The sequence below is a fragment of the Mustela putorius genome, unplaced genomic scaffold, assembly GCF_011764305.1.
Source record: "Mustela putorius furo isolate JIRA1106 unplaced genomic scaffold, ASM1176430v1.1 tig00003909_pilon_pilon_pilon, whole genome shotgun sequence".
NCBI classification, from domain to species: domain Eukaryota; kingdom Metazoa; phylum Chordata; class Mammalia; order Carnivora; family Mustelidae; genus Mustela; species Mustela putorius.
In genome coordinates this window covers 19,385,019-19,408,538 of record NW_025422057.1, presented here as the reverse complement: position 1 = coordinate 19,408,538, position 23,520 = coordinate 19,385,019, and the positions used below count along the sequence as shown (strand labels likewise).

The following is a 23,520-nucleotide window of genomic DNA, read 5'->3' as shown; positions in this document are numbered from 1 at the left end:
TAAAAAGGTAATTGTGGCAGAACCTGTTGGAGCGAAGGTTGATTTATTTAAAACCTATTTTGTTAGACCCTGCTTGGTTTTAATAGCGTAAATTATATAGGTTAATCTCCCCTGATAGGAAACAATCTCCAGGTTATGTTGTCTTGAACGATAAGCAGAGTGAGGTGAATACTTTATGTTTAAAAAGAAATGTATGTGGGGCGCCTGGGTGGCTTAGTGGGTGAAAGCCGCTGCCTTCGGCTCAGGTCATGCATGATCCCAGGGTCCTGGCATCGAGCCCCACGTCGGGCTCTCTGCTCCGCAAGGAGCCTGCTTCTTCCTCTCTCTCTGCCTGCCTCTGTGCCTACTTGTGATTTCTCTCTCTGTGTCAAATAAATAAAATCTTAAAAAAAAAAACAAAACAAAAAGCAATGTATGTTTGTAATAATATATATTCTCTGGGCAGATGCATAAACCTGTCTAGAGATTTGGAATAGAAGCCAAATGTTTTCACTGGTTATATTTTTCACTGTTTACCCTTTCCAAATTTTTCCATACATATATCATTTTTTCCAATGAAAAATATGAAATCCTGTGACAGAGGCTACATGAATACCTGGAAGGAACCTTCTTTAGGGGGTCGGGGTATGTTGCTGGACCCCTAAGAAGGCCCTCCTCTCAGATGGGCTCTTTTGGACTGTGACATCTTGCTCTGATGCCCTCTTGCTTTTTTGAAGGGACCTTCCCTTCCCTAAATACACAGACGTAAATGGAAACTAGATTACGTTTGTGATCATTGGTGTGGCAATTTGGAAGAACTGAAATGCTGCAGAGGGCAGCAGTGTGTAGCTAGAATTAAGAGTCAAAACAGACCAGAAAGGATGTGCTTCCTTAACATGGTAGAAGTTTGTTCAAATATAATGTAGTTTTTAAAAACTGCACTTATTATAATTGTGTATTTAAAGAACAAGTGCCAGGAAGATCTTCCTTGAATATAAGGTATATTTTGCAGTTGTGTAAAAATCTTTCACTTAAGGGAACTTTTTTTTGTTTGTTTATTTATTTCAGTAATCTTTACACCCAGTGAGGGGCTGAACTCACAACCCTGAGATCAAGAATTGCATGCTCTTCCGACTGAGCCAGCCAGGCACCCCTCAAATAGGAGAACTCTTAATGAACCACCTCCAGACAGAGAGGAAAGTATTTATTATAAGCTCATGTATGGATTTCTATATCATCTTGATAGCTTTTATTTTCAGGTTTGCTTTTAATCTCTAACTCCTCTGTACAACATGGATTGTATTTGGTGGGGAAAAAACAATATAGTTTTAATTTTAATTCTCATAAAGAAATAAGTTGTATATACCAGATGACATTCTAAGTGCTTCACATATACTCATTTAATTTCACAGTGGTTCAAAAGCTATTAGAGACAAAATTGGAGCAAGTATAAACTTTGACTAAGAGTGATGCTTCAAATAAATGTTCAGACTTACCACCTTCACTGAGTGTGAAAATCTACTCAGTGTCTAATTTTTCTTAAAATGTTCTCATTCAAATTTGATCATGCTTATTCTTCAAAAAGAGCAGTATCAAAAACCTCTAGTTTTAAAACCTGGCATCTATTTTATTGAAACCTAGTAGGTAAATAACATTTGAAGACTCCTAATTGTTATTAGAATATAAGCTATTGCCTTTAATTACTAAAGAAAATTAAAATATAGTAGCTTCTTTTGGAAATGTGCCAACCCACTGCAGAGTACAAGAGTATGCAACAATTTATTGGTTAAATGATAGATTGAAAGATTTATTTATTTAAGAGAGAGTGAGAATGCGTGTAGAGGTGGGGCAGGGGGGGGAAGAGCAGAGGGAGAGGAACAAGCTGACTCCACTGAGTGTGGGACCTGACTCAGGGCTTCATCCCAAGACCCTGAGACCATGACTTGAGCCAAAATCAAGAGCCAGTCGCTCAAATGATGAAGCAACCCAGGAGCTCCAAGAGATTACATCTTTATTTAGTTTAACTTTTATTGCCTTCCCTCCTGACTAAAAGTAGGACCAGATTTGCCCACATTTTTTGCGATCTTGACAAATGCCTAAGATGATGAATTAGAGATGTGTATATCATCATAATAACTGCTTGTACCTTTGCCCTCTTTAGTCATAATAGGTGTTTTGAATGTTTGCATGGAGAGTTGCCACAGGGCAAGCTACTGGCTTTTTGTACTTATTGAGTGTTTTTGCACACAGTGGATTGAAAATATACCCTGAGGTGATTCTTGGGTGTCATCATTCATTTAAAGGTGACGGAAAAACACCCTTAAATGGATGCTGTCCAGTGCAGGTGCTTATCAGTCATAGCCGTCTGGCTTGTCCACTTTTATTTGCACCGCCTTGCTTTTCTCAGGATGTGCATTTTCAGCTATTTCTGTGTTTTACATGTACCACTAAAGAACTGAAAACATACCACCAAAAAGAGAAAGCAGGATTCCTTCAGTTTGAAAAAGATTATAACCTAAGTCTTTACAGGGATCAGAAATGGCAGTCATTCAAAGTTCTTTAGACATATTTAGAAATGGTGTTTAATAATAGTCTTATGTGTATTCTTAGTGGGATATACTCTGAGGGCAAAAAGCACAACAACAACAAAAAAATCTCAGATGTCACAGATTTATTCTAATAGTACTATTGGCAATGCAACTTTGAAACTTTTTAGGTCTACTATAAAGTGAATAATACATGTTAGAAATCTAGGAGAAAAGAAATGAAAAATATAAAATAAAAGAAGGTTTAGGGGGAAGGTCTCTGATGTTAAATTTGAATTAGGGTTTATTTGTGTATATTTCTTAGAAGAATATATATAATTTCTCCCAATGGAGGGTCCCCATATCTTGATATCTAGATCCCTTTCTCCACAAAAGAAACCGTATTTCTTGGAGAAATGGTTGTTTTCAGGTCTGAGGCCCAGAAAATACAAAAGTACAAAGGTGAGCCTCGATTACCTTGCCAGAAAGCAAGGAAGTACCCCCAAAACTATAGGATTAAGTGAAGGGTCACAGAATCAAGTTTGACTCCTTTGGCCAAATGTGAGTCAAGCTGGGCTAAACAGAATAATAACTATGATAGATGAGCAAAGCATTGAATACATTTTTAAAGTTCCTAAGTCTAGGGGCGCCTGGGTGGCTCAGTGGGTTAAGTCGCTGCCTTTGGCTCAGGCCATGATCTCAGGGTCCTGGGATCGAGTCCCGCGTCGGGCTCTCTGCTCAGCAGGGAGCCTGCTTCCCTGTCACTCTCTTTGCCTGCCTCTCTGCCTACTTGTGATCTCTCTCTGTCAAATAAATAAATAAAATCTTAAAAAAAAAAATAAAGTTCCTAAGTCTAGAGTGATACTCAGAATCAAGGGTGAGAGAAGGGTTTTTTTTTCTTTGTAGGAGAATGCCAGCCAGTACCTACTGAATAATACAAGTGGGATAATACAAGTGGAAAAATCTGTGCAGTCCCTAATAATTGAGGTAAAGATCATCAGTAGATGCTAGAACCTGTCTTTAAAAGGAAGTAGGGAAAAGGGGATGTTTGCAGTGTCACAGTATCACCCCACAGATTACTTAATTATAAAGTAATTAACGTAGTGATCACACTTAGCACCGCTAATAGTGAGCATCCTGACTTTATAGGCCTTTTGATTTGATGCAACAGCATCCCCAATGAAAGAACTCTGCCCAAAATGCTTAACCTAAATATAATCAAGCCTTTTGATCCAAATTTCTGTCTATAGGAACTAGAGATAGAGGAACAGAGAAAATGACCCCGAGAGAAGATTCTGATCCAGAATATGAAACATTCTATAAGAAAATGCCTAAATTCTTCAAAAAGGTCAGTGTCGTTAAAAAGAGTGGGGGAAGGATGCTTGGGTGGCTCAGTTGGTTAAGCTTCTGACTATTGATTTTGGCTTAGGTCATGATCTGAGGTTGTGAGATGAGGAGTCCTGTGTCAGGCTCTACGCTAGCTGGGAGGCTGCTTAAGATTCTCCCTCTCCCTCTGCCCCTTCCCACCACACACACTTACACACACACTTAAACACACATACACACACACACACACACAAAGTGGGGTACTTCTAGATCAAGAAACAAAAGACCAAAAGACCTAACAATAATTGCAATGAGTAAATCTTGATTGGGTCTTGGTTTGAAAAAGCTATAAAAGAAATTTTGAGGATACTTTAGAAAATTTGAATATGGACTGGGTATTAGATGGTATTGTATTATTGTTAACTTTATTGAGTGTGAAATTTACTTAAGTTGCTAGAAGAATGACCTGTTCAGGTATTTAGGGATAAAGTAGCATACATCTGTAATTTATCTTTAAATGGTTCAGCCAAAACAATTGTGTGAAATTTCATAAAAATCATATGGGTGTGAGGATGAACATATGTGTATATATATGTATATAGATGGCCTTCTGTGTATATACACACACAGTAGTCTCCCCTCATCTACATTGTGGGGGAGCATATGTTCCAAGACCCCCAGTGGATGCCTGAAACTGTAAATAGTACCAAACCCTATATATACAACTTTTTCCTATCTATGACATACCTATGACAAAAGTTTAATTTATAAATTAGGCACAGTAATAGATTAAAAGTAATAAATAATAAAATAGAACTGTAACAATATACCATAATAGGGGCACCTGTGTGGCTCAGTTGGGTAAGCATCTGACTCTTGGTTTTGGCTCAGGTCATGCTATCAAGGGCATGAGATGGAGCGCCATATTGGGCTCCAGGCTCAGCTCAGCATGGAGTCTGCTTGAGATTCTCTCTCCTCTCCCTACCCCTCTCTCCCCCTCTCTCCCTCTGCGCTTTCCATTGGCACCTGCATGCATATTCTCTCTCTCAAATAAAGTCTTTAAAAAACAAACAATACCCAATAATAAAAGTTACCTGACTGCTGTCTCTCAAAATATCTTCTTGTACTGCACTCACCCCCTCTTGTGAGGACGTGAGATGATAAAATAACCTGTGCGATGAGATGAAGTGAGGTGAATGACATGGCATTGTGACACAGTGTCAGGCTTCTCTTGACTATACCTCAGGAGAGGATCACGTACTTGTTGACTGCGGGTAATTGAAACCATGGAAAGTGAAACTGCAGATAAGAAGGGACTGCTGTGTGTGTGTATAAACGTGTGTGTGTACATGTTTATGTGTATGTGTGTAGATACCTATATGTATACTTACAGAAGTGTGTGTGTGTATGTGTGTGTATGAAGAGAAGGAATTAAAATGTGGCAAGATGTTAATGGTCATCGTAGAAGATATATGTGTTCATTCTACTAATCTTTCAACTTTTCTGTATGTTTCAAATTTTTCAAAATAAAAAGATGGAGAAAAGTATTCAGAAACTAGCTAGAATGGTTTTAGGTGGTAGCGTGTGTGTGTGTGTGTGTGTGTGTGAGAGAGAGAGAGAAATGGTGGGGGTAGATCATTGAGAGGGTCTCTAGGAACAGCTCAGAGGTAATATGAGAGATCACAGAAGCATATGTGATTGTCAGAAACAACAGGCTATAGAAAGCCGTATGGGTCAAGATCTAGCAGGAAGGTGTGGGCAGTGGAGGCCAAAGCAGTCAAAGGAGCTCTTTGAAGGCCAGGAAGGAAGGCATGAGAATGAATTACTTTGACTTCCCCACATGCAGGAGAGGTCCAATGGGCCTTGTCCTCTGATGTGGTGACAGGAGCTTTTTTCATTTTTTTTGGCCCTCTTTGGCTTTCTCATATAACAGTCTCTAGTGGTAGTCTTAAGATGGTCTTAAACTCAGAGTTTATTGGATTCATCTGCATCACAGTCCCTGAAAATACCATCTTTATCTGTTTCCCACCCCCCTGTTCACATTGATTATCTATCTTAGAAAAAGCTTAGTTATGGAAGAAACCTGGAACATTCTAGGAAAGCCTAGAACATTCTATATCACCTTCAATACACAGTGGGTAATAGAACAATCTTTTTTTTTTTTTCCTTTTGAGAGAGAGAGAGACAGAACATGCATGAGCATGGCGGCAGAGGGGAGCTGGGGAGAGGGAGAAGCAGACTCCCTGCTGTGCAGGGAGCCCCACATGGGGCCCAGTCCCTGGACCCTGAGATCATGACCTGAAGGCAGACACTTAACCAACTGAGCCACCCAGGAGCCCCCACCCTTTTTTTGAGGATACTTACATCAAACAACCTGGGTGGCTCAGGTCTACGAACCCAGATGTAAATAGGAAAAAGGAGACAGTTAACACAACTTCTTCCCAGAAGCCAAAATAAGCCCCAGAATTTGCCCCATGAAAACTAGTGGCCCGTAGCTTGATATGATCGCATTTAGCCATTTTATTGACATAATGTCAGCGGTTGAAAAAAAGTACTATTCCATGGAGGTTTCAATGCTCAAAGAATCCATTAGGTGGCAGTGGGGACACAGGCATTGATCCGATTACCGCATGCGCAGGAGTGGGGGAGGCTGGTGCTGGCAACTCACCTCCTCCAGTGTTTGAGCCTTAGGGAAGTAACATTGTCAAGCAGCTTTTCAGGAGAAGAAAGAGGAAAAAACCAACAACCAGAGGGAAAAAATGATAGTTTATAGTATCTAACAGGTGAACTGCTAGTCACCTGCTGTTGGTTTTAATGTACATGTTTTCATTTGTTCTTGCTAGGATTCTTTCAGTAAAATAACTTCATATCCGAAGTCCTTTAGATCACTTGTGTGCTGTTTACAACATCTCTGTGTTGTTGGTTTTAGAACATAAGCTAAAATATAGGTAGGGAGCATGGCTCATTTTGTACAAGACCCAGTGCATTTAGTATGTGCTTTTATAGTGACACTCTTCATTCTGTGTAATTAGTGCTCATGGAAGGCTTTGTGTGGTCCTGGTAGGTGCCATAGGCTGGGGTTCCTGGGAAAAGGACTCAGATTTCCATGAAGAAGTTTATTGGGCAGTGCCCTTGGGAACATTACCCCTGAGAGTGACAGGAGCGGGGCTGGGCAGAGAGAAAAGCAGCTGCGTCACGGCTGCAGCCAAGTCTTCAGCCATTCCTACAGGAGCTCTGGAGCTGAACGGCTCTTTAAAGACCCTCTACCCCTTAAGTGAAGGGTGCCTGGACTTTATACCCACCCAACCACAAAAGATCAGGCAACAGATGTGGGCTGCCCCTGTGAAGGGGACAGAAAATATTTCAGGTGAAAACTGTCAGCCATCAACATGCCCTAGTTCCGGGTGAATGAGCTCCTGAGTCCTGAATGGGCAGTGCACCACCATAGGGAAGAAGGTGTACTTTCTCTATATCACCCCTATTTTTAGGCATCTCTGATGCCTCTCTTGCCGAAGCTACCTGAATTAGAAACTGTGAAACAGGAGGGCCTGAGTGCTGGAGTCCATGAGGACACTGGTACAAAGCGGGTGTCATGTGGGGTCCCCGTGAGAGAGCTGCAGCAGCTCTGGGTGCGGGAGGCAGAAGACTCCATGGTGAAGAGTCTGGAGAGAGAGAACATCTGGATGATGCGGGGCCTTCTGTTCCGGTGCAGTCCCAGTGCTGTGAGGACAGCCAGGCGTCCATGCAGCTAGGTGCACCAGTGCAGTGAGCACTGCTGTGCACCTCTAGCCCAGGCCCAGCTGGAGAAGTCCCAGGACCATCTGGTGCAGTGCACCATGCATTGCGATGACAAAGCCAAAGATTCAATAGATGCAGGAAGTAAAGAGCTTCAGGTGAAGTGGCAGCTGGAGACTTGTGTGGGGATGACCATATGCACCCATCCCGACCGTGACCAAGAAGATGAAGAAGTCTCTTATCCATTGGGAAATAGAAGTCTTTGCAATTGGCCATCAGGGTTGACAGCAGGAATCTATTTAAAAAGAGAATTGGGAGTTTTGGCCTTTTAAGTGACGTCCATGAAGAAATTAAGGGTGGTATCAAGTTTGAGGCATGTGTCACTTCTTTCTGGACACTGGCTCCTTTGTTGAACCCTAGAAAATGAAATGGGAAAAAACTGGTGCTGAAATTTTGGTCAAAGATAGTACAGAACGGTTTTTAGTAGCTTAAATTTCACATGCTTGTCCTGGCACTAGGGATCTCCTAGGCCAGGGATGTGGCCTAGAAGCCAGAGACCTTCAAGGTACCAGATTCTTATTCGTACACAGGTATGAGCAGGCTGATAGCTTCTCCTAAACTGCCTCTGATCTGGTGGTGTGTGAACAGAGGTGTTTCTGTTTGTTGCCAACCTCCTGTTTACCAGAAGGATCACCAAATCATTTTCTGTAAGTTGTAAAACAAAATCTATGAGGTCACTAATTTAGAAGGGAAAAAAAAGGTTTCTAGCCCTTTGTTTTGCTTAGTTTTGTTATTATATAAGGGATTGAAGTTGATTTAAGGTGTGGAGTTGGGAGAGGTAGTTTTGGTAAGAACTTTGAACAGTTCCTCATAGGTATATGTTTAACGCCATCAAGATAATGTATATATATTTCTTGAAATACACATTACATTTTTCAGGAGACCCTGCAAAAACATGAGAGGTGACGTTAGACTGGGTATGGCAAGCAGCCCTTCCTCTCACTGGCTGCTGTGATGGGCCCCGGGGCTCTCTGCAGCAGAGCCACAGGACAAAAATCTTGCAGTAGTTCATACTCTCCCTTGAAGGGAAAGGGGTTTTGATTGCACTGTATACCAGTATCCAGGAAGTGAGCATTGAAGGAGGCATTTCTTCTTAATTAAGAGAGTTACTAAGTACCAGATTTGGAAGAACCTGGTTTTTATAGAACAGAATGGAATGAAAGCCTGAACTCAGTATTATTTAGCCCCCTCAAATAACAGAGCCCTATCAAGACAATCCCTTCACAATAGGAAAGTCAAAGGGGGAAGAACAAGCAACTCCTGTGAGCCATGATTCCTTTAAAGCAAAAGAGGGACATCCTCCCCACCATTACCAAATACCACTTTGCCAAGGGCCTTTGCAGCAAGCAGCATTCCTGCCCCAGCTCCAGCACCTTATCATTTTGATTAGGACCTTGTTGTTTTTACCAACTTATTCTTTGAAGTGATAATATAGTCTATGCTTGGTGTTTCAAGGCTGTGATATACTTTCTAGTGGTTCAGTTTTAAGAAATAAATAAGGGATAGTTTTTCCTTAAAAAAAAAAAAGAAAGAAAAGAAAGAAACCATGAAACAATGTCACCTTCTCATTTTGTTTTCCTCACATTAAAAGCTAATGGAAAAAATGCTTTGGCACTTCCTGCAGATGATATCATGTTGTTTTAAATCGATTTCTGATTGTGTGTGTGTGTGTGTGTGTGTGTGTGTATAGAGAGCCACTAATGTATAGATGCTATCATATATATATTATGCTGTAGGAGAGCTTGCTCATGCATAAGCATCTCAGATACACAGATTAGGCATTTCTTCTGTTGAAGAATTTCCCAAATTTGGGGGGGCACAATTGGTGATTATTTACTCTAACACATCAAAAGCCATTAAGCATGAATTTTATAAACAAAAAAACCATTACGGTAACTTTTATAAAGAAGGAATAATTTTTGTTTACCTGAAAATAGACACTTCCTAGGTGGAAAATGATTGACTGTTATAAAGAAGTTTTAAAAATTTTTGAACTTTTCATTTTTGGCCTGACTTCCTCTTCTGTATTCTCTGACACTGGTGATCTTACCAATTTTCTTTCTAATTTCAGCTAAAAGAACTCCTTTCTCCCCCTTGTAGTCATTTCACTAATTCTTCCCCCAGATGTGTTTTGGATGTATCCCCTCATCTCGACTCTAGTGCTGCAGCCCAGGCTGCCATCATTGTCTCTCCCAGCCTGATGCAGTAGCACAAGAATGGGGCTCCTTCCTTAAGATTCATCTCCCACACTTGGCTGCCAGATTGGTCTTCTGGAAATACCAGTCTGAGTGTGCCCACACCTACCTGTAAAATCCCAACTTGTTAGCTCACCCTACAAGGCCATTGGTGATATGGTCACAGTCTGCTTCTCATCCTGGACACTGACCACACAGTGGTACCCATGTACAAACCTGCCCTGCACTTTCATGCCTTACTGCTTTGCTGCTAGGCTCTGGTCCACATCACAAGCCTTCCCTCACTTCCCTGTCCAGGAGAATACCTTTAAAGACCTAGTTTTGAAAGGGCATTGGTGATTGTTTACCAGCTTCACTAGCAGGTAAATCCTTGCCTCCTTCTTCTGCTCCCTTAGTATTTTTATATCTAGACTAGTGGTTTAGCACAGAGCTCCTGAAGGCATCCTACCCAAGGGACCAGGTGTGCCTGGCATGAGTAGAATTCCATCTTGAGAACAAGGAGGAAGCCAACATTCAATGGCAGTGGGCATTTGTTTTACTTCGGAGAATATTTTAAGGATTTCTTGTGATTACTGCTATGATATTTCTCTGACACAGGCAGAAAATGCTAGTTTCTTCATAAGGCTATTACTATAGTAACATAAAAGGAGTTAAAGTTTTGAAGCATTTTCTGGCTGGAGAGAACTTTTGATTGATCCTAATTAATGATGTGTCTCCGCAGGCAGTTGGAGGCGATTTCTACATTCATGTTTGTTGATGAAGATACAGATAGGAAAAACAGGACTATAGTAGCTTGATTATGAGCAATGTGGCTCTGGTTTATTTTTTTTCCATGTTACTCATCAGCTGCCTAAGTTGATGCTTTCTCCACAAGCAGAGGGAATTAGAACCAGTTAACCTGACAGTCAATGGAAGAATAAAACTAAGGAATCTGAAACAAGAAAGTGACTTTGTAGTAATTTCTATAAATTTTAAATTTATTTATAAATTATAAATTATAAATTTATTTATAATTTCTAAATTATAAATCTATAATTTCTAACTTATAATTTCTAAAATTATAGAAATTATAGTAATTGTACAAATTATAATTTTTAGACACACATGGCTGTTTATCTTGTGGTTCATGAAGAAAAAAGTATTGACCACGGAGCCCATGTTTATTGACTCTATTTTGCTATAACTTATAAAGTGTTCTGGGTCAAGTCACTTTACCTTTTTCTGTCCCAACTGAAAAAAAAGATGAGGATAACGTATCTACCTGTAGCCTCATAAGACAAACAAGTGGATGTGAATATAATAACTGCATCTAACAGTTTGTGAATGCAGATTAAATGGTCTTGGGCCTCTTTGGTTGCAATTGAATTCTCTTTTGTCTTACTTGGCTTTTCCTTTGCTTCACTCTCACACTTCTATTTTATGATCATAAGAGGCCGTGTCAACATGCTTCGCCTGGCAGGTGGAGCACCCTGGATCTGGGAGCTATCGTTCTCGAGTGCTTTCTGCCTCTCACTAGCTGGGAGACCTTAACTTCGGTCAGCCCCCATTTCCTTATCTTTGTTTCATTTGGGATTCTTAGGTTGATAGCAGGTCAAGAAAGTTGACGTATGGACTTCCCTGATTAATCCAGTCCTTATATAATTAACTCGATCCTGCCTTCATCTCTCCTTCCTCTGAGTTTCTAAGGAAGTATATCGGGGTAACACAGTCTAACCTGTATTAGTCCTCTGATGGTAAGCTCTAGTAAAGCAAGGTTCTTTGTAAGAAATCCTGTCTCATCCCCTACCACCCTGCCCCAGCCAACTCCTAGATCTGGGCATTTGCTGTGGACTCAATTTATCCATGTCAGCTACAGGGGGAACCTCAGGGACTCCACAGTTTTCTCTTCAAAGTTGACTTCTACTTTGACTTTACAGAGAAAAGAAATGTCCCTTGGCAAGAATTTCCTTTGATACCGTCCGCCTCCAGCACACACCCCTAAAAATTATTTGTATTGATTCATCCTCGAAAAGATTGAAAAAATATATTAAAATATAATGTGTACACAGCCAAAAGCATCATTAAAAAAATTAAAGACAAGCCACAAAGCACAAGAAGACATTTGCATTAAAGAATCAGTAACCGGGGGGCGCCTGGGTGGCTCAGTGGGTTAAGCCGCTGCCTTCGGCTCAGGTCATGATCTCAGAGTCCTGGGATCGAGTCCCGCATGGGGCTCTCTGCTCAGCGGAGACCCTGCTTCCCTCTCTCTCTCTCTGCCTGCCTCTCCATCTACTTGTGATTTCTCTCTGTCAAATAAATAAATAAAATCTTTAAAAAAAAAAAAAAAAAAAAAAAAAAAAAAAAAAAAAGAATCAGTAACCGGAATTCAAAAACCAAATAAACACCCCCATATCTCATTAAGAAAAGTGAAAATAAGGAGGAGAAGGGAAGGAAAAGGATATGAACAAAAAATTTACAAAAGAAAGGACCCCAAATAGCCAATAAGCATATGAGATCTACTCAAACTTGTGCATAATCAGGAATATGTCAACAAAAACTATAACCCATTAAATGGGAGAAAATTTAAAATTCTGAAAAGAAAAAAAAAAAAACAGAAAACGGTAACACTCATGCCTGGTTGATGCCAGGACATGTTACCCTATCCATAGGGAGAGCAAGTTGGCACCCCTCACAGACCAACAATTCCGCTCTGAGAGAAGCTCTCGATATGTAATAAGGAGATACATAAAATTGATTGCGGCTTTGGTTTTAAAAACAGAAACCTTAAAAAGAGTAACCTTTATGTCTACCAACAGAAATGGAGAAAAAAAGTGGAAGATTTATTTAGTCAGTGGATGAATAAATATTCGTGAAACTAATGAAAGTAAACTAAAGGTACATGTATCAACATGGATAACTCGCAATATAGGTAAATATTCAGCAAAAATAAATTACGGAGTAATATGTATAGTAGGAGACCACTAATACAAAATTTAAAGCCATGCAAAAATACATTGTTTATGGGAACACATGTATAGTAAAAGTGTAAGATCAGGCATGGGAATCAAAACAACCAAATTCAGGATGGTGATTTTATCTGGGGAAGAAGAAGGGGCATTGCAGCCAGAGAAGTAGTAGGCAAGAGGCTTCCACTATACCTGTAATATTTAATATATAAAGTTTAATATGTATGTTCATATTAAAACATGTAAGTTCTATACAAGGCCTCCTTTGTAAACTTTAGAAAAGGGTACGCAACACCTCAGAGGCATGGCTCTGTACTACATTAATTCAAGGTGCTAACATAGCCCCATGTCAGGGCTTAATAACTTGGAGAGCAGAATGTCCTCCTCAGTCAATGGTCCTCAGATGGGACATAGCCCATACAACCATATGCACCAGCCTGACTCTGTACATCAAACAAACCCATCTTCTCCTTCCTAGCATCTCAGAGTCAAAGGGCAAGATCTTCCTTCCATCTAAGGCAAACCCCTCCAGCTGAGCTGTGTTCATTTCTCAACTTTCTTTTATCATTAACCTCTTGTTCCTGAAGCTTCGGCCTTGCTTGCCTGCTTGCCCTTTCTCCGTATGTTTCTATTTGCTGCTACTGCCTCCCACTGTGGTCTGGTTTTCTCTTTGGCCACATCACTGAAGTAGCTGTCACCCATAAGTCATGAATGCCAGACAGACAGCCACTCCGCAGTTCTTGCCTCATCTGATCTTTGCAATATTTGGCACCTTCCTTGGAAACTCCTCTTTTGGCTTCTGGGACCTTATTCTCTCTTGAGTTTCCTTCCCTTGCCTGCTAGTCTGTTTTATAGGCTCTTGTTCTACCACCCAGCTTGTGCATGCTCGTGTTCCTTCCTCACCCATGCTTCTTCTCACTCTCTTCTGGTCAAGTAGCTTCAATGTTTACTTAACAAATGTTTATTGAACACCTACTCCATCCTAGTCACTTTTCTCAATGCTAGGGATTTAGCAGTGATAAGGCCTTACCCTCATGGAGCTTACATTCCAGGGAGGCGAGACTGATAGCAACAGTTTTTTTTTTTTAATGTTTTATTTATTTATTTGACAGACAGTGATCACAAGGAGGCAGAGAGGCAGGCAGAGAGATAGGGGGAAGCAGGCTCCTCACTGAGCAGAGAGCCTGGTGCAGGGATCGATCCCAGGACCCTGGGATCATGACCTGAGCCGAAGGCAGAGGCTTTAACCCACTGAGCCACCTAGGCGCCCTGATAGCAACAGTTTTAAAAGTAGATCTATGACATGTATGTGGTGATAAGTTCCATGGAGAAAAATAAAGGAAAAGAAAGGGAAACATAGTGCAAAAGGAAGGGGCAGGTTGTATTTATTGTATAGCAAATTGTCAGGAAAACCTCATTTAAAAATTAACTTTGCAGTTGACACCTGAAGGGAGTAATAACTGTGAACCATGTGGATATTTAGTGGTGTGTCATTCCATGCAGAGGGAACAGAAAATGCAAAGACTCTGGAATGAGAATGTTCCAGTCTGGTACATGTTGAGTTTGAAAGGCCTATTACACGTTTAGGTGGAAATGCCAAGAAGATGATCAATCACCTCTAGAACCATTAGAACAAGAACCTATAAAATGGGCAAAGGTTCCACCAGCCCAAGGGAAGAAATCCAAGAGAGAATAATGTCATGGAAGCTACAAAAGGAGTTTCTGTAAGGACGGTGTCAAATATTGCAAAGATTAAGGGGAGGACTGCAGAGTAGCTCTCTGTCTTTAAGACTTAAAGGGCCTTGGTGATTTTTGGATGATAGTATTTCCATATATATATGTGATATTTATATGTATCACATATATATAATATAGTAATTTGGGGAAGAACAAGTTTGCTAGAGGTGGAAGAGATAGTATTGAGAGTAGTTTAATTTGGACTAGGTCAAGTGATAGTGTCTATTAGAGATTAGAATGCAGTTATACATTAGGTACTTGAATTTATTCAAGAAATACTTTTTGGGTCTTGGAATTCCATATCTGTTAATAGTAGAGTAGTTTATATTGGATTAACCCTTTTGCAAATAATAATTTTAAACTCTAGAGGAAAAAACAATTACCTAAAGGTATTAAAGAGAAACCAAACTAGAAACTAGAGAAGAGTTGAGACTTAGTAGAGAATGGCACTAGATGAGTTTCTTGTTTTTTTTGTTTTTTTTTTAAATGGCTTTCTGCCTAAGGGCAAGCACCTGTCAGCGTCATGCTGGGGCAGCTAGAATATGGATAGAAACCCACAGTTCTGATGAATTTATTTGAGGAATTAACAGACAGAGTTTGAGGTTATTGCAACTGGAAAATGATAGTGTTGTGGGGTATCCTAGAAAGGAGAGAATTGCAGAGGAGAGGTTCCAGAATGTGTACATTGAGTTTACCTAATCTCTGATCTCTGAACTACACACATGTGGGGAAGACTTTCAGTCAGCCCAACTAATGATAAAAGAACTGAATGGAAATTTCAACCCTTGCCCACTACAGAGGAGAAAAATTTAGTAACCAACTTAACTCTTCAGTAAAAATAAATTCAAAGCATAACATAACAAAAACCATAATCTCTACAATGCACCATTTGCAATGTGCTAGCACAATCCAAAATTACTAGACAGTCAAAAAAGCAGAAAAATGTTACCCATAATCAAGAGAAAAGAAATAGATGGAAATTGATCCTAAGATGATGCAGAAATCAGAATTAAGACACAATTATTTTAAACTAGCTATTATAACTGTTCAAGGACACGAACAAAAATATGTTCATAATGAACAAACAGGAAACTATTAGCAGAGGGAAAGAAACTGCAAAAAGGGAAACATTCTAGAAGTGAAAAATTTAATATCAGGAATAAAAAATTCACTTAATAAGCTTACCAAATGATTGGATATTGGATAGAAGGTCAGTGAGCCTGAAGGTAGATCAATAGAAATGATCAAAACTGAAGATGAGAAAAAAGGTGAAGAAAAATTAGGAGCACTTCAGTGACTTGAGTCAGTATCAAAAGTTCTAGCATATAGCAAAATAAGTCAGTCATAGAAAGAAAATTATCATATGATCTCCCTGATATGAGGAAGTTGAGAGGCAACGTGGGGGGTTTGGGGGTAGGAAAAGAATAAATGAAACAAGATGGGATTGGGAGGGAGACGAACCATAAGAGACTCTTAATCTCACAAAACAAGCTGAATGTTGCTGGGGGTAGGGGAGTAGGGGGAGGGTGGTGAAGTTATGGACATTGGGGAAGGTATGTGCTATGTATGGTGAGCGCTCTGAAGTGTGTAAACCTGGTGATTTACTGACCTGTACCCATGGGGCTAATAATACATTACATGTTAATAAAAAAATTTAAAAATGTTTAAGAAAAGTTCTAGCATAGGTATAACTATAATCTCCAAAGAAGATGAGAGAGAAAATAGTTCAGAATTTTTTAAGAAAAGACTTTATTTATTTATTTGACAGAGATCACAGGTAGGCAGAGAGGCAGGCAGAGAGAGAGGAGGAAGCAAACTGGCTCCTTGCCTTGCAGAGAGTGGAGAGCTGGGTGCGGGGTCTCAATCCCAGGACCCTGGGACCTGAGCCGGAGGCAGAGGCTTTAACCCACTGAGCTACCCAGGTGCCCCCAGAAATTTTTTTATTATAAAATAGTGGCTAAAATTTTTCTAAATTTGGCAAAAAGACTTGAAATTATAGATTCAAGCTGCTAAGTAAACCCCAGGCAGAATAAATTAGTTAAAAATAAAATTGAATTAAAATCTTAAAAAAATTAAAAATGAGTAAAACAAACCAAAACTAGACACATTAAATTACTTAAACTGCTAAGAAAAATAATGAATACTGTTATGCTGAAAATAAATAAATTAATTTAAAAAAAAAACTGCTAAGAATTAAAGGTCCTTAAAAATATTTATGGAGGGCGCCTGTGTGACTCAGTTGGTTAAGCAACTGCCTTTGGGTCAGGTCATGATCCTGGGTTCCTGGGTTTAAGTCCCACTTTGGGCTTCCCCTGCTCTGCAGGGAGCCTACTTCTCCTTCCCCCTCTGCATGCCACTCCCCTTGCTTGTGCTCTCTCCCTCTCCTCTCTGTCAAATAAATAAAATCTTTATTTGTGGAGCACCTACTGTGTGCCAGGCTCTTTTAAGCCATGGAATAAAATACTACACAAGACAGTTCCACTACTCACAGCCAATACAAATGCCATTCTCTACAATACCGTTTTTACTGAGAAGACTTTTTAAAAGATTTTGTTTATTTATTTTTTTTGAGAAAGAGAAATAGAGATAGCAACAGAGAGAGCACAAGTCGGGAGGAGAGGGAGAAGCACGCTCCATGCTTGAGCAGGGAGCCTGACGCAGGGCTTCGACCCCAGGAACCTGGCATCATGACTGAGCCAAAAGCAGACACTTAACCAGCTGAGCCACCCAGGCGCCCCAAGAAAACCTGTTTTTAAATATCAGCTGATCATGGGGCCCCTGGGTGGCTCAGTCGGTTGAGTGTCCCAACTCTTGGTTTTGGCTCAGGTCATGATCTCATGGGTTGTGGGATCAAGTTCAGCGCTAGGCACTCTCCTCAGTGGGGAGTCTGCTTGGGGAGTCTCCCCCTCTGCTCCTCCCTCCAACTCATGAGCTCGCTTTCTCCTTCTCTCTAAGATAAATGAATAAATCTTTAAAAATAAATAAACAAGTATCAACTGATGATTACCGGGGTGACCCAGAGGTCGTACACATTTCTAAAATGGAACTTACCTTTTCTCCAGAGTTACTCCTTCCCTTATACTTCCTTTTTCAAGAAGTAATGCTACCTGCAACACTCCTGTAAGAGAGAAGACTCATCCTTTCTTTTCTTTACCTCTATGAGACCTAGATTCTGACTGTTACACCATTATATTGCTCAAACCTCTTCCCCACTGCACGGCACCTGTTTTAATTCAATCCTTTATTAGTTATGGCCTGGAAGCCCCCTACGGTGTCATCTGTTCGTTCTTCTTTTAGCTGCCAGAATTTTCATTTTAAGTCCCGGTTCTTATCATGTCACTTTCCAGTATAAAATCTTCCAGTGGTTTTCCATCCCTTTGGAAATAAACTTTCTTTACCTTAGCATGACCTACAAAGTCCTGTAAGATCTGGGTCCTGCTGAAATCTCCAGCCTTAGTCATATCAAATCATTTGCAGTTCTCTGTTTGAGCCATGGTATCAGACCTCTGTGTCTTTACCAATGTTGATCTTTTGTGTGTGGTGTGGGGGAGGTTTTTCGTTTTTCATTTCTCTGGCTAACCTGTACTCATCCTTCAACCCCCACCTCAAAGATCACCTCCTCTTGTAAACCTTCCCTTACTCCTTTTCTCAACAGAATTGGATATTCCTATGCTCCTCCATTTTTCTAAAGATTTTATTTATTTATTTATTTATTTAAGAGCAAGCATGAGCGAGCAGCGGGGAGGGCAGAGGGAGAGGGAGAGAATCTCAAGCAGACTCCATCCTGAGCACAGTGCTTGAAGCAGGCTCAATCTCATGACCCTGAAATCATGACCCAAGCCCAAACCAAGAGTTCAGTGCTTAGCCGACCAACCGAGCCACCCAGGCACCCCATTCATGCTCCTCCTTTTTGATATCATGGTATCTTGTGCTTATTTACCTCTGTTATAGCTCGTGTTCCACTATATTCTCACCATTGATTTTCCTTTAGGATCAGGTCTTACTCATCTGTAAGTCTCCAGAACATGGCATATAGTAGATGCTTGATGTTTGTTGAATATGTGAATGCCTGAGTGAAACAGAGTCTGAATTGATTATCTATACAGATCCTATCCATTTTTTAGCCACTCAGATCTTCTTTGCCGTGATAAACTTTCCCAAGATAAAACTGTCCATGTTGAAAAAAAGCAGAAAACTTGGGGGAAAAGCCCAAGGAGAGGGACTTTGCACACATGCTTAGGTAAGGAGACTTGAGGTTGCTGAAGCATAAATGGGCTTATTTTCCCACCACAATGATCACTCGAGCTAAATGATTCATCTCCTTAGGTGACCACCTTCTTGTATGATCATGAGACATGGGTAGGCCAGCTCGCTTAAACTTGGGAGTGCAGTCTTTTTCAGTGAAACTATTTTTATACTCTTTTCAACTATAGGACTACACTTTTTCTTTTTATACCACTTATTGTTCAATAGTACTATGCCCACCGTTCATATTCCTGGGTCCTTTGCTTCTAAGCTAGATTTAGTAGGCCCTTTTATGAGCCTGTCCCATAGACTCACAAATGGGATTAAGCAACTCATTTTCCAAAACAAGACCTAAATTTTTCCAAAATATCTTTTGTTTGAAATCATTTTCAGCTCATCAGCATTACTAATTTCAGATCCACCATGATGGGAAATGATTCTCTCTGAACTTAGAGACCAACTCAAACCAGGAAGGTGGAACCCACAGAGAGGTTTGACTCTCACAGTTGAACGGGTGTGAATCATCTTTAACTTTGTAGGGAGGCCTTTGCTACGGCATCACTCCCATATCTGCTGCTTGCTTCTGCTCCGTCTTCCTTCTGCCAAAGCTGGCTGGGTACAGGGATAGAAACCAAGTGAGCCAGCATTCAGCTCTGTTCTCACTGGTTTGTGCCAGTCCTCTTCTCTGTGGCCTGGTCTCCTTCTAAGAGTTTCCAGACAATATCATGCTCTTACGAAGTTTATAGTATGACCCCTCTTGAAAAGTATGCACATTGTTTTTCTCTTTGCTGAAGCTAATTACCACATTAGTATTTTCTGTAGATACCTCTTGACTTACCCAGTATTCTTGCCCTGAACCCACTTAATAGGTAACATAGGGAGGGCTCTCGGAACCTGAGAGAGGCAATATTCCTCCAGAATGTTGAGCCCAAGCCACACATAGCAAGTCTGTTGCCAACTCTCCAACTCTCTGCCTCTCAGAAACTGGCGTTAGGATGAGAGAAACTCCTTTAAAGTTCACTAAAAAGCAATTTAGATGCAGCAGAAGTAGCAACAACAAAGGTATACCAAAGAAGGAAAATAAGTTGTCAAGAACAGTGAGTAATGGTAGAGTTTAAAAAAATCAATATCTGTTCACATATTTCTGTGCATGGGGTGCATCCATCAAAGTGAGTGGGTGACATTTGTCCCAGCCTGGCTGAGCCAGTCAGTGCTGTATGACTCACCTTCTGTGCTATCAGCAAACCACCAAGCCTCTTGACTGAGAGTTAACAAACTCACTAAAGGAAACTCCATTCTGAATCTGTCATTAATTGAATCTTTAAATGTAATCCAATTGCCAGCCAATTTACAAATTTCCTCCATATTCTCTAGCTTGTTTCTAACTTTCCTCCCAATCACTTTTGCAGCCTAGCTGGATTTGATTGGATTTATCTTAGTTTGATTTGTGGAGAAATTGAAATACCTCTGTCTCTAAGAAGATCATTGTATCTCCCCCACAGAGGTCAGGTAGAGCAGAGAGGTGATCTCATAGGGTTTTTCCACCCAGTGATTCTGATTTTTTAAGACAAATATGTGAAAGCCCCAATCATTGCCTCTTAAAATCCCCTTTGTGCTCAAAGAGGAAGCTTGGTGAATAATTCCAGCAAAGTATCAGGAATATCAGATAGCACTGATTCACCAAGTTCTGGAAACAGACCTCAGTTTCTCCAATTATTGGTTCAAGATGAGAAAACTGAAGATGAGGAAACTTCCCTTTCTCGACTAACAATGAGGTAACAAAACAGAGATCAGCTTGTCCTCTGACAAACATGACACATGAGTTGACAAGTGTTCCATTTTTTCCACCCCAGCTCATGCTGTGCCCTTCTGGCTACATTGCTTCCGTGGGTTCTCTGTTCAAGTCTTACTCATCTTTGGAGGTCCCACTGTCTCTCAGGAACCTTTCCCAACTTACTAGATCAGAGGGAGCTTTTCTTCCCCTGAACTCCTCTGGCACATATGCCAAAATCTCTTCAAGGACATTTAGTGTAGGCTTTCCGGGGTAGGAATTGTGCTGAATTCTTATTTGCACACTGGTGGGATGGTGGCGCTTAGCTTATGGCACTTGCCTGCTATGCAGCCTGGGCATCAGAATCACCCGTGCAGCTTTTAAGACCTTACAAATGTCCAGGCCCCACAACAGACCTTCTGAATCAGAATCACCACTTAGGTGATCTTACAGATCTTCCTCAACTTATGGTGGTGCTACATCCCAATAAACCCTTTGTAGGTTAAAATTATCACAAGTCGAAAATTGTATTTAAGACACCTAACCTACCTACGGAATATCACAGCTTAGTCTCACCTATCTTAAGCGTTCTCAGAACACCTACCTACCTTGGGCAAAATCATCTAATACAAGTGTATTTTATAATGAAGTGTTGAATATCTCGTGTCACTTATCGAGTACTGTACTGAAAGTGAAAAACAGAAGGGTTGTCTGGATACAGATTGGTTATAAGTATAGCAGTTGGGTGCCTGGGTGACTAGTGGGTTAAGCGTCTGCCTTTGGCTCAGGTCATGATCTCGGGGTCCTGGGATTGAGCCCCATGCTGGGCTCCCTGCTTAGTGGGGAGCCTGCTTCTCCCTCTCCCTCCCCCTGCTTGTGCTTGCTCTCTCTGTGTCAAATGAATAAATCTTTAGAAAAAAGGTGTAGCATTTGTTTATTCTCATGATCACATGGCCAACTGGCATCACAAGAGAGTATCCCATGGTATACTGCTAGCCTGGGAAGGATCAATAATCAAAATTTGAAGTATGGTTTCTACTGAATACATATCACTTTCACACCATTGTAAAGTTGAAAAATTGTAAGTCAAACCATCGTAAGTTGGGGACTGTCTGTATATAGGCAGGCACTTTTTAAAACTCTAGACTTCCACCATAAATCTTGTGATGGTGTGTGGTATTGCTATGGGCACCCCTTCCCCCACCTCTAGGTCCCTGACTCCTACTCCCTTCCTTCCTTACAGAACCCGCATGTGTTCAGAGAGCCCCCCCTCCTCAGCATTAGTCCCCTTGCTTCAGAGAAGCATCCCATCACCCTCAGCGTGAAGGGAGGAGCCCTGTAGTCTGAAGCTAAACACCATGATTCAGGAATGGGTGTGTGACCCAATTCTGGCCTTGGAGAGAAGCAAGAGGGATGCTGGAGACCTCTGGGAAGGGTCTTTCTGTTGTAGGAAGCTCTACTCTTTCCTGCTGTTGTACTAGTGGTTACCGGGGCCACCCTGTGATCTTTCTCACTCCCCTCCCCTCTCCCACAGCGGGGAGCAAATCTTAGGATGAAACTGAAAAAATCTGGATCCTTGGAGGTGGATCAAGCCAGCCTGAGCTGATCTAAATTTAGACCGCTACTTGTGCTACATTAATAAATGCCTAATTGTTTAAGACAGTTCTCTTACTAGTGGTTGAAATATCCTCCTAGATACACTTGTTTTTATTTCTTCAATCCCAAGTATCACCCACACTTCCCTCTTTAATAAGTGCTCAGTAAGCAATTGTTGAAGGAATGAATTCACTGTCATTGAGCACCGATATATGCCGAGAACCGGAGATAAAGTAGTAACTAAACAAAGTTCCTGTCATCTTGGGTTTTGTACTCTGGTGGGAATAAAACGGCCTTTGTGGGTCAGGTTAGCAGCCTCTATAGAGAAATAGGCTTTTTGTTTCTGTTTGTGCAAGTAGATGGGTTCAATCAACATTAAGTGGTTAGAATGAGAACACTTGTGCCAAAGGATCACCGCTAAGGAATTCACCTGACCACCAGAGTGACTTTCTGCAGTTAAAGAAAAAGGAAATAACAAGTGGGATCATGAAGAATACTTTGTCCCCAAGTTCATGACTCAGAGGAAAAACGACAGTGCTCTTATTACTGTATCTCAGCCACAGAGCATAAGACATGTCATTGCAGAGGACCAAATAGGGTGTAACATTTTGAAAGGGCTAGGAAAACTTGATTTTACTAAATAAATGGAATTTGGAAAAGGAAAAACAGATGACCTACTGAGTGTCATCTGTGAGTATATAAAAGGTAATCACAAGGTAGGGATCAGCTCACCTCCAGCTCTTCCCTCTGTGTGATGCCCATCACAAAAGATTAAGGAAGGAATGACCTGGTAAGGGAAATGCCTGTTGGGAAGGCAGATGTTGGGTAGCAGCAGATCTGGTCAGAAAGCAAATTCAGAGGGGTGGGGTAGGAAGCACAGTCCAGCCCCAGGAGTTGAGAAGCAAAATCAGGAAGACTAACAATGATACAAGACAAAGGGAAGCATTCTAGACCTAGAGAGAGGAGGGCTTTGTGGACCAGGGCTCAGGAACTTTGAGGCCTGACACCAGAGAAATGAGAGTCTAGGACATTTACCCTCCTGTCCTGAGGTCTGGCCTTAATCATAAACTCAGTACCAGTGGACAGAGAAGAGACTGACAAAGCATGACCCCTTCCAGGGCAGGAGGTGTCACAAAGGCCCTATGAGATAAGGTACATGACACAGTCAGTGCTGTGTAAATATTCAGTGGGTAATTGAGCTCATCAGGCGGCCCTGTAAGATGGCAGCAGTCAGACCATTCTTCATCCCTAAGCATTAAAATCATAGTTATCCTGGAACTGGCATGAATTTCGGCTCCCTGAAACAAAAAGAGAATTGCGATGGACATCTTTTTTTTTTTTTTTCCTCCTCCCACGACTTGCATCTCTGCCCCCTAGTGATAGCTTTGAAGTTTTGGGGGGGAGGC

General features: G+C 41.0%; 1 protein-coding gene and 1 pseudogene across 1 annotated transcript in view; both read left to right on the top strand.

The window, feature by feature from the left end:
* LOC106006978 overlaps positions 1 to 23,520 on the top strand; it is a 33,837-nt gene that overhangs the window by 1,396 nt on the left and 8,921 nt on the right. Inside the window, exon 3 of the mRNA XM_045069002.1 lies at positions 3,755 to 3,852. The gene's annotated coding sequence lies outside the window, so the exon portion shown is untranslated. The remainder of the gene's footprint in view (positions 1 to 3,754; positions 3,853 to 23,520) is intronic.
* Positions 6,110 to 10,763, top strand: LOC123388708 (annotated as a pseudogene).